We start from the raw sequence: 14,535 nt of genomic DNA, 5'->3' as shown, positions 1-14,535 counted from the left end.
TTGTCTTTCTTACGTAAATGATTATTTAAATTGCACTTATTTTGTGATTTATTAAGATTTCATTGAAAATATTAAATTAAAAAAAAGACAAATTAATTTATTTAATATTAAAAAATATTAAATTTAAGTATTAACATTTAATATCTGAACTGAGACATAAGCCTACACATTTTCAGGTATTTTTCTAAAAAAAATCTAAAAAAAAAAGCAAAATTTTTATTGCATAAACTATATAAGCAAATTAAATCAGGTTATTGTTTCAATCACTGCAGTTTTTTGTTTTATTATATAATAAGAAATATATACATTTATTATTAAGTTTGTTTGCCAGTTTGGTTATAATCAGCCATAAAAATGAACCCAAGGAAATCGATATCACGATTCCATTCAATCGTCGACGCATTGTGGAGCGCATTATGACATTACATGGAGATCGATTAACGAATGCACACAAAAATAAATCTACAAAGGAAATGGAAAGAAATAATATAACTGTTATAGTCAATGCTTCTATGTAAAAATAAAAACAGCAACCGTGAGAAGCATGATACATTTTTTAAAGATTTTTCATATTTAGAAATGCGAGTACATGTCTTTCATTCAAAGGAAAATGAATGAATTGTTTAATTATGCTAATATTTGTTTTTACACAAATTAGCAAAAAATTTCTATTTTTCATGTAGAGTGAGAAAGCAAGGGAGGGAGGAAGAGGGAGAGGGAGAGAGAGAGAGAGAGAGAGAGAGAGAGAGAGAGAGAGAGAGAGAGGGAGGGAGAGATATAAAGGGAAAGAGAAGAGAGAACACGTAAAACGCAATGATCGCAAATATATTATAGTTTTTAATAATATATGTAATACTATTATATATTTGGAATATATCATTTATTAAAATAGCACTAATTTGCAGAATCTTTGTATTTCAAAATGTTATTTGTGTTATATTTATTATTATTTGTACTTTAATATGTTAATACCTTCTCTTGTATTAATAATATAAAAATTTTATAAAAACATTGCAATATGTGCCCATTCTCATTGAGAAATAATGTTTTCGCAAATTTGTATTTATATTTTATTTTCGTGATATTTAAATATCGTTATGTGTATATTGAAACTTCTAGGTCATTCTCCTTACATATATCGCAGAATATATATTTATAACTTACATATGTTTATGGAAAAATTTCAATCGCAAAGTTTTAATAAATATATATTCAGAAATAAAAGCAGATATTTTAAATATCGCTTTATTATGTAATTGTAATAGATTTTTTCGTTCGCATTAAATGCAAACAAATACATATGTAATTATAAATATTCTTTTGTCGTGTAACTGGCCAATTGTTTCAAGAATATTATTGTAAAATATCTTTTTACATTAAACTAAAGTTTTTGTGTTACATATAAAATTACAATATAATTCACTAATTGTAAGTTACACAAGTTATTGTTTCATTCTTATATCTTTCTTTCAGCGCGATTCCCTCTCTTTCTCTCAAACTATGCAAATAAACCAATTTTTCCGATATAGATATTTTTATGCGCTATCGCGTTACTGTTTGAAATATTATATATATTATATTATTATTATAAAATTAAATATGCGAATATATATTTTGGATGATCTTTTATTGCATATTTTAGTGATAATTAATTATTACACTAATAATTCTTTTCATGACATTACATGCTTAAAACAACGATTAGTGTAGGAATGTCTATAGAGATTTAGTATTTTAGTGATAGAGTGTTTTATCATATTTATCTGAAAAAATAATATGTGGAGATTAATTTTAATAATATAGTAATTGTGAATATATATGTGCAAAACGCTTAAATTCATCATCTAAAATATATAAATGTGTTATTTATAGTATGCGTCTAATATAACATTTAGTAAAATTGAATTTTTATCTTCGTCGACTTTGTTATAAAATAAAACTATTAATATTTTGGGCACTAAAAATTAGAATGTTTAATTTACGCGCGATAGTAAAGATTTTAAAAAGAGATGTGGGGTGGTTGTGTAGACGACATTTGTGATATAATTTTTATTTACGCATTCGATATTAATGTCCCACAGATTGACATTGATAATCTATCACTAATTGCCGAGTTTATTCATGAGACTCGTTAAATGCGACGTGGACGGCATTAAATAGCTTGAAATGCATAGCAAATATCTGCTAAATTACACAATATTATCTAACCGATAAAATTATACAAAAACGAAACATGTTTTTTCATCTAGATACTTTATATTTTGTTAATTTGCTTTAATGTGTATTTTTATTTGATAGAATTGTGGTAAATATTTGCATCGTTTCATGCAGAACATATGTTTATCGCACATGTAATAATATTGCGGCAATGGTGAAATAATTTTTGTCACATCTTATCGTCTGAATTTTGCAAAAAATATTAGTGGTAATTTATCTTATTTAACATCGCACGTGTAACAAAATTGTAAGATAAGTTACGAATGTAATTATAACTGAGTACATGCATAATCATCATATAAGTCGAAAAAATCGGAATTATGCATTACAAAGTTATTTGACTTTCAACGCAAACGAAAGAAGATAAATTTTTAGCGTAATTGTAAAATATAAGGCAAAATATATACTTAAAAATTAAGTGTAAATATATATATTTTAATATACTTACTAGATTTTTTGTACTTTATATTTAATTAGTTTTGTAATAACGCTTAACTTTGCAATTATTAAGCGTTATTATAACTTAGGATTATAATTTTTATTATTTTCTGGCGTTTCTGCCAGTTCTAGCTTTCGGCTTATACGTATAATTATATCAATATATCCATCAGAGAAATGTATGCTTGTATGGAAAAATTAAGAAACTAAAGATACAAGATACATAAAAATATATATTAGTGTTTTTTTGTGGTTGGACTTTCCAAGGACAATTATACTAAGGAACCGACATTTTTTTTCCAATTGCGGTTACCTATTTCGCGCAACTTCTTGTTCTGATTCATAAGCGATCGTGAATTCGTTGAAGCGGCGAAATTATTAGTCTTAACGTGATGAAGGAATTATTTCTCGTTAACTCGAGGCCGTTCGAGAGAAAAAAATATCATTTTTTTCACGGCAATGCTCGTCAATTTTCCTCTTGCAATCTGGTAACGAGTGTCTAATAGACGTTACGTTGAAGCCTTTATAGGAAATTGTCGGTGTCAACATTATGTGACACTGTTTACATTTACGAGCATCTGAGTCTCGAAGTGGTGCCGAGAACCAAGAACGTAATTTATTCGCGATTGAGCTACGAGATTAAATACGAAAATTGTCGAGACGTCGATCTGCAGATCGGGCATGCCAATTAATCGATATTAAGTAAATATATTTGTCGCACGTAACAATTCGATTGGAATAGCGTAATTCAGTGAAATCCGTTATGACGTTATACGACATAACGCGAATGTAGGTCTGGGCTGACTACAAGTTCACATTAATATGGCAACGCAATTATGACGTGATACATATTTTCTGATCGAGTGCTTAAATCGTGAAGATCATTGAGACACAATTTTTAAGATTAGAAGATAAAATAGTACAATATTCAAGAGGTAGTAGTAGTAGTAATTATAATATTTCTGTGTGTTTTTTTTAATCAATTTAAAGATTCACTTAGCGTTCGATTATATTGCATATATTGCGTGCGATAATGGGTTTTAAAGAAGTAAACAATAAAAAATAATAAATAAATCCTTTTTATCCGCTATAATTATTTTTGTATCTTTTTCTTCGCTACGATCTTCTTTTTCTTATTCGCTCCGTATCTTTTTTTACAAAATTTTTAGAAGTGGATGTACAAAATCATCACATTTTCATATAATATATGTCCAAAAACAAAATAACATCTGATTTGCGAATCAGAAATGATCTATCGGCCGATTGAAGTGACTGCATGATCGTGATAGACCGTAATATCGAACGATTCGGTTAATGAATTATGTATGCACTGGCTTGTGCTTAACCCTTCGCCCGTAAACTGGGTCATAAATGGCACAAGCCGAAATTCAAGATAGAATACCGCCGAAATGAAAAGGGGGGGGGGGGCTTGCCGTCCCTCGTAAAAAAAGTAGGTAGTGGGGAGAACTCATGCCGCCATGGTGCGTTGGAATTCGCCAGTGTGTGCTTGACCAGCAGCGAGTCAAAGTGCGTCCAGTGCCACTATTGACCCAGTTTACGGACAGTGCCAGACTTTCGTGCAAGTAAGTAAAATTAATTTAACGTCATTTTCATATTACTACAGTTACTTTTAACTTATATAAGTGATATTTTTTTATGATTGTGTATATTATATATACCTATAACCTCAAAATTTGAGTGGATGAAAACACGTGTAAAAAAAAATTACATGTACTTTCAGGGTACAATGGATGATCAAGCGACAAATATCAGATATTATTTACGAGAAAGACGATTTTATATGATTTTTTAATAAAATAATGTAAAAATTACGTTAAAAGTCTTATTTCTCCTTAACCCGAAAAAGGCCATTTTCAATCCTCAGAATAATTATACTTTTTAAAAATGACCCATATACAGAATTTTTTTCTTGAAAGTACACATATTTAACTATAAAACCTCGTTGGATTTTTTTATTTTGATTTAAAATTCAATGAGATATGATTTTTTTAATAAAAATGGATTTTTATCAATTTTTTGCATAAAGAATTATTTATAAACAATTTATCTTATAATGAATCGCTAAATAAACTGTGGAATTATAAAATAGGATAGTATACAAGTATTACAGAATTTTTTCAGATTTTTTGAACACTATTTACTAGGTCAAAATAACGACAGGACATTTATGACCCAGATTACGGACGATGCCAGTCAAATTATAGTTTACGGGCGAAGGGTTAAAGTGCGACTGCCATGCACAACGCGCTCGTCGTTGCTGCGCACGATTTGCATATTGCGGGTTCGCGAGTAATTAACGATCGGCGCGTTACATAATGAATCGATTCCCGGCGATAAGGATGTCCGTTCGTTAGTGTGTGCGATCTATCGCACATGCACGTATGTACCCCCGTTAGTTGGCGCGCGCGGTATTTCCTTTTTCCTTCTCAGATGACGCACATGACGTCCACGTCCACGTCCGTTGATCGTGGGTGTGAATCGGCGTGTGGCCTGCGGCCGTGCGGCAGGCGGGCCCCTCGCAGACCTTGGATTATCTCTCGTTTTGAATTAGCATTCGATCTGCTGCTATAAATGTGAGTCTTGTGGATACGTCAACAAAGCTGGAAGCACTCGCTACCGAAGTACAGACTCTTCGACGGCGTAACCGGTAGTCGACTCGCGATAGAGAATAAACAAACTTTTTAAAGGAAACCTGATGCCCGTTTAATCTGTCATAATTTTATTCATATTAATTCATTAGTATTGGGCCTTTATAATTTTAAAGGTTTATAACTGAGAAAAAATAGATCAGAGAAAACTAAAAAAAGCTCATAAAAGATCATAAAAATAAACTCAAAATTAACATAATTTTATCATATATATTATAGATTTACATTTCCACTGGTATTAAAAATATTTGTTCGTATAATGTACAATATACACTGCAAATCCAAGTGTTATTTTAGCCGAAGCACTTTTTATTACGTTTCTTGCCGTTTTAAATCACGTCATTTAACACGATTCAACATATTAATTTTTAATTTAATACAATTAAACATGTTAAATAACGTAATTTAACATAAAGAAACACGTAAAAAGAGCTTTTGTTTAATGTGTCATTTTTAGACATTTATGCATGTAAAAATAACGCACTTGGATTTGCAGTGTATATTTAGAAATGCGATTTGTCCTCTGTAACTATGTTGACTTAACGTGAAAATGATAATTATGACTTGTTATTGCGACTGTGCTATGTTTAGCCAGACAACTAACAACGGATGACAACAGCTTATTTTGTTACATTATTTATAGATTAATTAACTTTAATTGTAACTGCGCAATGACTTACAATTAGTTGTTGTCTGTACATCATGTTTACCCGCGATAAAAATACCCAGACGTTAATTTTATCTATGAGTTCTTGTAAATTCCCTTGTATTTCGACTTCTATGGAAGGGATAGAAAGAAAAGAGACATATTTGGATTCGTTATAGCATATACGGTCATTATGATTAAGTTGAGATCGAGAATTCCAAAGACTTCAATTTTAGGTACGGCCGGACGACTTTCGCTCGTTAAAGGAAAATCCCGTTTTTTCTTTTCCTTCACGATAAATCGGGCGGTCACCTCGGGTTGATGACGTAACGACATACCAACCATAATTGTACTGTACTGCATAATATCCGCATTTAGCATTACAGATACCTGGAAGCTTCTCCACTTATGAAGAACAAAAACTTAGTAGTTGATATGAAATTAAGCTTTCTTTATTTTTTTTAATCAGCTAATAGATATAATAAAATAGAAAAATTCCATGTATCGTTGATTTATTAGAAAATTAACCATTCTTTACTGATAGTTAAAGTTGCATCGTTATAAAGGAATCTCTAATGTCGATCGATTCCGGATTTTCTCTCGACGCAGTACCTTGAAATCTAACACGTGGCACGTACAGAAGAATCGAGTTGTCGATTAAAGATACGTTGGTGATTTCTCCCGTGTAACCCCACAACAATGTGCATCATCGATCATTGATGTTACAAGCGATACTTGTATCCGATTCTAATAACAATGCAATGCATTATCGATCGAAGGTTGCAAAGTGGTTGAAATCACTGAACAAGCGCGAGAAAAGGAAACCCGGAGATAAACTCTAAAGATAGACGCAATTAATCCGTTTTAAATAATTGCGCACAATTCAAGAAGTATATATTGTTTTAATATAAAAAACATTTCATGACTACAATTTAAGATCCTTGTCTAATTGACTATAATATTAAAATAAATCTGTTAATTTTTCTATTTCTAAAGTTCTCAATAATACTTTCATTAAAAAAAAAATAAATATAGAATATTTTTAATTTTTATTACACACTGAGGAAAAAATACTGTTGCTTCAATTAAATGTGGAATTCCGGGGTGCCAAAAACATAAATAGTTGATTCAACTATAGTGTAGTCATTTTAATAATTCAAATATTGAATCAACTATTTATACAATTGAATCACTATTTGTACAATTGAATCAACTATTTATATTTTTGGCATCCCGGAATTCCACATTTTATTAAAGCAACAGTATTTTTTTCTCAGTGCATCAAAACACATATTTCTTAGATCCATTTCGGAACAGGAAAGTTTTGTTGTGCGTGATTATGATAGTCGTTCGATGCTATTTGTGGAACTGCCGATTTAATAGCTATCTATCAAATCATATCAAGTCGCAAATTAATTTTTATGATTCCATCTGAACGCGTCTGCTACATATTTATGAAACGTCGCGCAACAATGAGTGCGCGCGTACACAGAGAATGGAAAAGATCGTAGTACGGTTGTGATATCGCGCTTGATCTTGGACTATGAAATGTATTCCACCGATTGCAAAAAAAAAAAACTCACCGGATCGGCAAGGGAAACCGTGGGTTTTACCTGATTTTACTCGGTATCGAAACTACATCGCGCACTCGCTTCCTCAAGCGATCGCATTTTTATGGAGAACCTTGACGAGTCTCGTAGAATTGGAACGACAGTACACAAAGAATGCAATTATACGTCAGCACAAATTACCTGTTTCCCGATACCCTTGCTGATCTCTTTTTCAACCGATAGTTCTATTTTTCACATTTGAAACTTTAAAGCTTGAAATTTTAATCCATCTTGGATTGTATAAATTGAATAAATTGAGATATGTATTATTTACATATATTTTTAACATGAAAAATTGTCGAAAATAATTTTTATTTTATTACGTTACGTAATTAAAATTTTTTAGTAGGTCTTATTTTTTATATAATGTAGAAGAACTTATTATATAGATCCGATTTTAGAACAAAATGCATGCAGTCGACATACTTTCCAAAATCAACGTGCCGCGAAATAACGCTGCAAATATTTCAATATTGCAAAAATAACCATCGCAAAATATAGATAGACCGTAGGTATATTCGTCTTCACATAGACGTAAATACCACGAGCATTGATCCTTAAGCCAATTTTAATCTTCCCAGCCTTTTAATAGATTCGCCTATTATAGGAAAGATAATTTGATTTCGCTTTTGAATGGCGAGAATAGGTTTGAAACAAAGAGAGGAAAAATAACAACTATAATCAGAGTTAGAAAGGAGGATATGCTGGAAGATTGTGCTTCGGCGATCTTCACCGGATTATAATTGGCTATATAATTAAAATTAAGTACGTGAGAATAATTCTCTATTAGAATATTAAATAAGTGAAATATAGTTTTACTTAACATAACAAGTATTATCTAACATATTAATTGCGACATTAATATCAGATATAATCGATCGTTTAGTCCTCTATATATATATTAACAATTCTTTTTTCGCAAGAAACCGACTCTGTCGCAAACGTCCATTGTTGCGTGCATCCAAAATAATTATAATAATTGAAGATTGATTTGCATCTCGCGTTGTCTACGGTTTCACTCGAGATTCGCAAGGCCGCCAAGCACACATATCACGCATGAATCGTTATATCATGATCATTGTGCATATACGTACCAACTTGTTATATTGTTGCGTGACTGTAATTCATTCTGTCACTATGCACATTTAAAAAATCCTAGAGTTCGATAAAATAATTCCAATTAAACAAGATGGACAAGATAAATAGAACTGTATCTGTAATTGACCGGCTCTAATTGATCCGAGCAAATTATTCCAGTAGTCAAACCAGATTTGCATTTGCGTCATGCTTGTTAAATGTTAATTAGTAATTATTTACGCATTACCTCCTTTTGCCGTTGCGTTTACGTGTTTCGTTTATAAAAATAAATTCCGTAAATCGTTCTTAATTGTTGCGAAGTAACGTATGCTTGCAAACCGGAGCAATGATATTAATAAAATAATAATCAGAAGCAATCAGGTTTCTTTGTCTCTGAATCAAGATTCGATATAATCACTTTTATTACTAAATTTTCGCTCCAAATAAGTTGTTATCTAAAGATTGATCGTTACAGTTACCGAGTGTGTCTAACCAGTCTATATACTTGTATTCTTATGAAGTAATATACGGACTTTTATCATGTTAAGACCGTTGTCATAGTAAGATCAACACATGGAAAACTATATTTGTTGCAAAAAGAAATAAAAAATCAAAACCGTATTTTTTATACATATAAATATCCGTAAGCTATCGTCGCATTTTATATGTGTGAACTATTTTTATTTATATTTTAGTACATAAATTAAAAAATTTTAAAATAATAATTTTAATTAATTCTCGTACAATGGATTTGTGCGAGAATTTTATATACTTAGCGCTTGTTTAACGCGTTAAAGATTATTTTACCCCGAAGAAGTGACATGATTTAATTAAACTCGTTTGAGTTCGTTATAAACACAGGATTTTACGGTGTACGATGGGAGGAAATGGCAATGACTGTCCCTGATGTATATCCAGAAAACTCGGACGCGGCCACTTATCTAGAATAGGCGTCCCCTCTGCACGTAAAGCGATGATCCTTCACAGCGAATCCGTGTGAGATATATCGGGTCTTAGCGAGGGTTTTCCGACCATAAAATGTGTCGCATTCCGCAAGCTCAACATACCACCCTACCGGAATTATAGTCGAATCACGGTAATGTTTCAAAGATGCATTACTATTTGAGGGAGTCTCATTCTGCCAAATGGTACAAAAAGTATATCTAAAAATTATGCAGGTATAAATATAAGGCAGTACGGTCTGTGCGCGATAACTCGATAGTATTAAAGAGCGATTCCTAATGTGTTCGAAAGCGACGAATGCCAGTAATCCGCAAGGACATCGCTCACACATATCCGATAACGTTCTCAGGCATGCTTGCGAATTAGACATGATCGAGGTGCGTCATTGTCGGTGTAATGACAAAGCTGGCACGCTTCGGTGACTTTTGACTGATTACGTGCGTAAAGAAATAATAGAATCTCTCCTTGGATGAACTTTCCTTGAACTCGTTGGGCCTCTTCACGCGACCAGGATGATCTATGATTTCTTTTATTATTACCGACTAATATTCGTTGTGTACGTAATGGTATTGCAATTTCAAAGTCTTGATGCATACAAACGATAAACCGATGATAACAAAATATAAAAAATATATATAATTGTCCGTCAGAAAAAAGAAATGAAGTAATTTTATTATTATGAAATAAAATCTAATTTTAGTTTCTTATTTTTGTTAAAATTTTTCATGTAAGACAAATTATGATTTATTTTATGCATTTCATCTTGAACATCGTCATGCATGGACAATAGTTATTTCTAAGGTCAGATCGTTCCGATCGCAATCGCTAATGATTTGACGGCGACTATTTATCATCTATAATAGATGATCGATCACAAAATTAGCTGTATATCTTAGAAATATTTCTGCAGCATATCTGGGATGTCAGATCGCTAAAAAAACTTTTATCCAGAAGCGAATTGTACACATATATATTAGTAACATTGATTTGAAACATATACAAGTGAAAAAACTTTCTCGATGCCAGATGTTCTTTCGAGAAGTTAATTGACCAAATACGGGTCAAGACGATTACCAAAAATAATAATTTGTATATAACAAACAAAACTATGTATCAAATTGTATAACATGCAAATGTGATTATTTCGTGATTGATTAAATCAAATTTTATATATTAAAAATGCCTTTTTAATATTTTCCATAACAATAAAAATATTATTACATTTAAAGTTACAGTTTCGCTAATATAAGAAGCTTTAATTTACATTTATTTTTCTTATTTTAAATCTTTTATTCTTTTACGATCTTTATATAATTTCAAACTTTAAGACGATACATACATGTAAAACTTAAACTTATTTAATTTGAATTGAGTTTATTATTAATTATGTCAATTAATGTGATAATGATTAATTATGTTGTATAATTTTTACAAGATGCATGCAGGTACAGACGATAAACAGAAATTTCGATGTTATCGTTCACATTGCAAGATTTTAACGGCGTAAGCTAGTCCAAACAAGGGGTCTGTAGATTGCTCTCGCTCGCGTAACCCGTTCACAGTACGAATCCTAAATACTCGGTTGGCTATCTCGTTGAATTGCGCCGATACGCACAACCGCAAATCGCGGGTCATTCGTTTGCGAAAACTCGTCGTCGGTGTACACACTGGACTATAGCGAGCCCTCGTAATTATTAAAATCCTCTCAGTGGACTGACAGAGTGTCTCTCGTGCCATTGGCATGCTCATTGTTGGCCCGTCACTCCCAGAGCGACTTGCCGCGTTATATAGAATCGAAGAGCTATCGATCGCATGCGTGATTTCGTTCACGAAGACGTTTCCACAAACCGCGAAAATGTTTCCATTATTGTGATTTTCCATTCGTTCCGTCACATTGGCATTTGGTTTCAATAATATCTGCAAAATGGAGCTTCGAATTTAATTCAAGAATGTATCTTGTATTAAAAATTAAATATTCTCGTTCTATGTAAGTTATTTTCTTTTTATGTATATTGTCGAACGAGAAAATCCCTCCTAGAAATTTAAATTATTGTAGTTATTAAAAAAATAGACAATTTGACTAGAGTTTAGATTTATATATTCTAAAAACGTTCGCTTTTAACGTTTTACGTTTTTGTATTAAATATACCTTACAAATTACTGTTTTAATTTACTCGATATACATTTAATAAATAAAATTTTCGAGAAAATAAAGAACTTCTATTAATAAAAATAATATTATTATATTTCAGATATTTCGGTATTTTGAAACAATGATATGCATTAATAACTATAATAATATTTATAACACTATTTTAAGAGATTCGAAAACAGGATTCTTCTAACTATCGAGATATCATTCACCTTCTACATATATGTTCAAAGAAATGAAAGTGAATCATGAGACGGTACTCGTCCGCGCATATAATTATCGCATAAAATATAAATACAAGAGTTCTCCATAAGTGCGAGCAAATGTTTACAGAGGACTACACAGCTGTCAGGTGTACCACGAAAGCGAAATAAAAAGCCACATAGAAAATGGTTATGCACAAGGAGATCCAGTTTATCTTTTGTACCCTTTTCCTTTGCACGAAGTCGCGAGCATGTGACAAATTAAATACACGCGTTGCATTGATCCTTTTCGAAGAATCTCCCACAAATATATGATCCGCCAGAGATAAGGGCTGCGTTCGCTTTGGGTGCTTTCGTGCTGAAAGCATCACTCCATCTTTTTTCAACATGTAATGAGCAATAAAGATAGACTGACACTTTCAGCACGAAAGCGCCCAAAACGAACGCAGCCAAGGAGAACTAGAGAAGGAACCGACGAGGCATCTCTGAACGTACGAACATACTTAAACATAAGTATTCCAGTTTGCCAGGATAAAATCTTTAAATTTCACGATATTTCACGAGCGTTGAGTGAGTTAATGAGATATAATAAGATTGCTTTGCGGTATCGTGTATATTATAGGGATTTATCCGCGCCATTTCCTCGGTTACTGACCCATGGTCACTTTCTTTTAGCACCACAATTAACGACTATCACGAAAAGGTAAACTATAGACGATGACGTTGATAGGGAAGCGTTATTGAGGAATATAATCTCGCATCTTAGAGCAAAATCACTTGAATCGATTTAATGACTTCTAGGCTCAGCTTGTATCCAATGCATTATCGAATGTAGAAGTGTATCTATAGCGTTTAATCATTTTTAACTAAGTAAGTAACGCTACATTACTATGTATCTATATTACCGTATGATATAACTGTAATTATTGTGCAATTAGCCAGAGTGATATAATCATCACTCACAATCAGTATCACAACCTATTATACGATAAAGCATTTTAAATTCAAACGCATTTGCGTTACGTAAATATCACGCATTAAAGAAGATCGAAAAACATAACAACAATCTAAGAATTATGTAATACACAAATGTGTAATACGCAAATGTGAACTATATTTATCTTCTAAGATGTATAAAATCAGATATTATGGATTTTTAATGTATTAATACGGATAATTATTTTTAAGGACATCATATTGTTTAAAAAACACACACAAATATATTGCTAAAATTCTTTCGCATCTCTTAACGTGGAAACTATGATCAACAAATACGTCAACTATTACATTGTACAAAGTAATTTATATTCAATTAGAAAAATGAATATGTGTCTGAGACAAATGCAAAGAGAAAATAAAAGCCCATTATACCTTTTCAAAGATCCCTACTTTGATAACAACAGCTAGAAAATATGTTAATCTTCGACTGTTAACATATATAGGCTTCAGAAAACCGACGATCTTTTATCATATTAATGCCTCTTTGCACTTAGCTCTTGCGTGTGATTAACACATGTGCTTGACGAATAGCTTTTTAAATTGTTACAAGAAATATGGATAAACGCGTTTCTCTTATTTATCTTTATAAGAATTAAGACGCAAATACTCTTAAAACTTGTTTCTTGTTTCCAAGTAACATCTTTAAAACTAATTTCTCCTCTTACAGCAATAACAGAAATAAGTTAAGTTTCATTATAATCTTATTAAATTAAGCTATAACACGATTAATATTATATATATTTAAAATCGCGTGCGATCTGTCACGGCTCGACTGCACATCTATCTAAGCGTGCTTATTCTATTACACCAAAGTTTTTCGTACAATCGCCGTGAGTCACGTTAACGTATTTTGCGGACAAAAATTGCTTTGTTCTGCCGGGTGTTATAGCCCGGAACGAATCAATTAGAAGTATTGACCGGTAAAACGGAACCGGCTCTATCATTGTCGGATTTAGATCGTTGAGACGGAATCACAAAACGATCTGTCGTCCGTCGCCGGATAATTAGTCCTTGGCTCTCCAGTTCCGGCCGAGATCGGATTGCTTTCTGTTTCACGGTGCTGCTGATCGCCACGAGTGAGTAATCGTCGACTTTATCAGTGCATGCGTCGCTCGAACTAATCGACCTCACCACACACCGGTTAGGACGAAAAAAGAGAGGGAGAGGCATTGAACTCGACAGAGAGAAAATAGTTCGGTTTCTTTTGTGGAAAAGTTACGAATTATTTGCGTTCCCTTTGCGAATCGACCGCGTAGATATGGTAGCGTATATATACTTTCAAGCATCACTATTAGGCTACGGTCAACGTGACGCTACAAATGCTTTGAAGCATTCCTCTTCTCTTTTCTTTCAATGAAGAAAGAAAGAGAAGAAGAACGCTCCAAAGCATTTGTAGCGTCACGTTGACCGTAGCCTTATTCTTTTATTTATAATTTTACAGCGACTCGCGCTGTTGCTGAAGTCCAGTTTATTCTTGTTTCGTATTTTTCATTATTGCACGGAGAGAATTTTCTCTTAAAATTTACTCTGAAATCACGGTAGTCGTGGGACAACATATACC

The sequence above is a fragment of the Temnothorax curvispinosus genome, unplaced genomic scaffold (assembly GCF_003070985.1).
Source record: "Temnothorax curvispinosus isolate PA1 unplaced genomic scaffold, ASM307098v1 QBEX01017148.1, whole genome shotgun sequence".
NCBI classification, from domain to species: Eukaryota; Metazoa; Arthropoda; class Insecta; order Hymenoptera; family Formicidae; genus Temnothorax; species Temnothorax curvispinosus.
The sequence above is the reverse complement of the archived record's forward strand: the minus strand, read 5'-3'. Positions refer to the sequence as shown.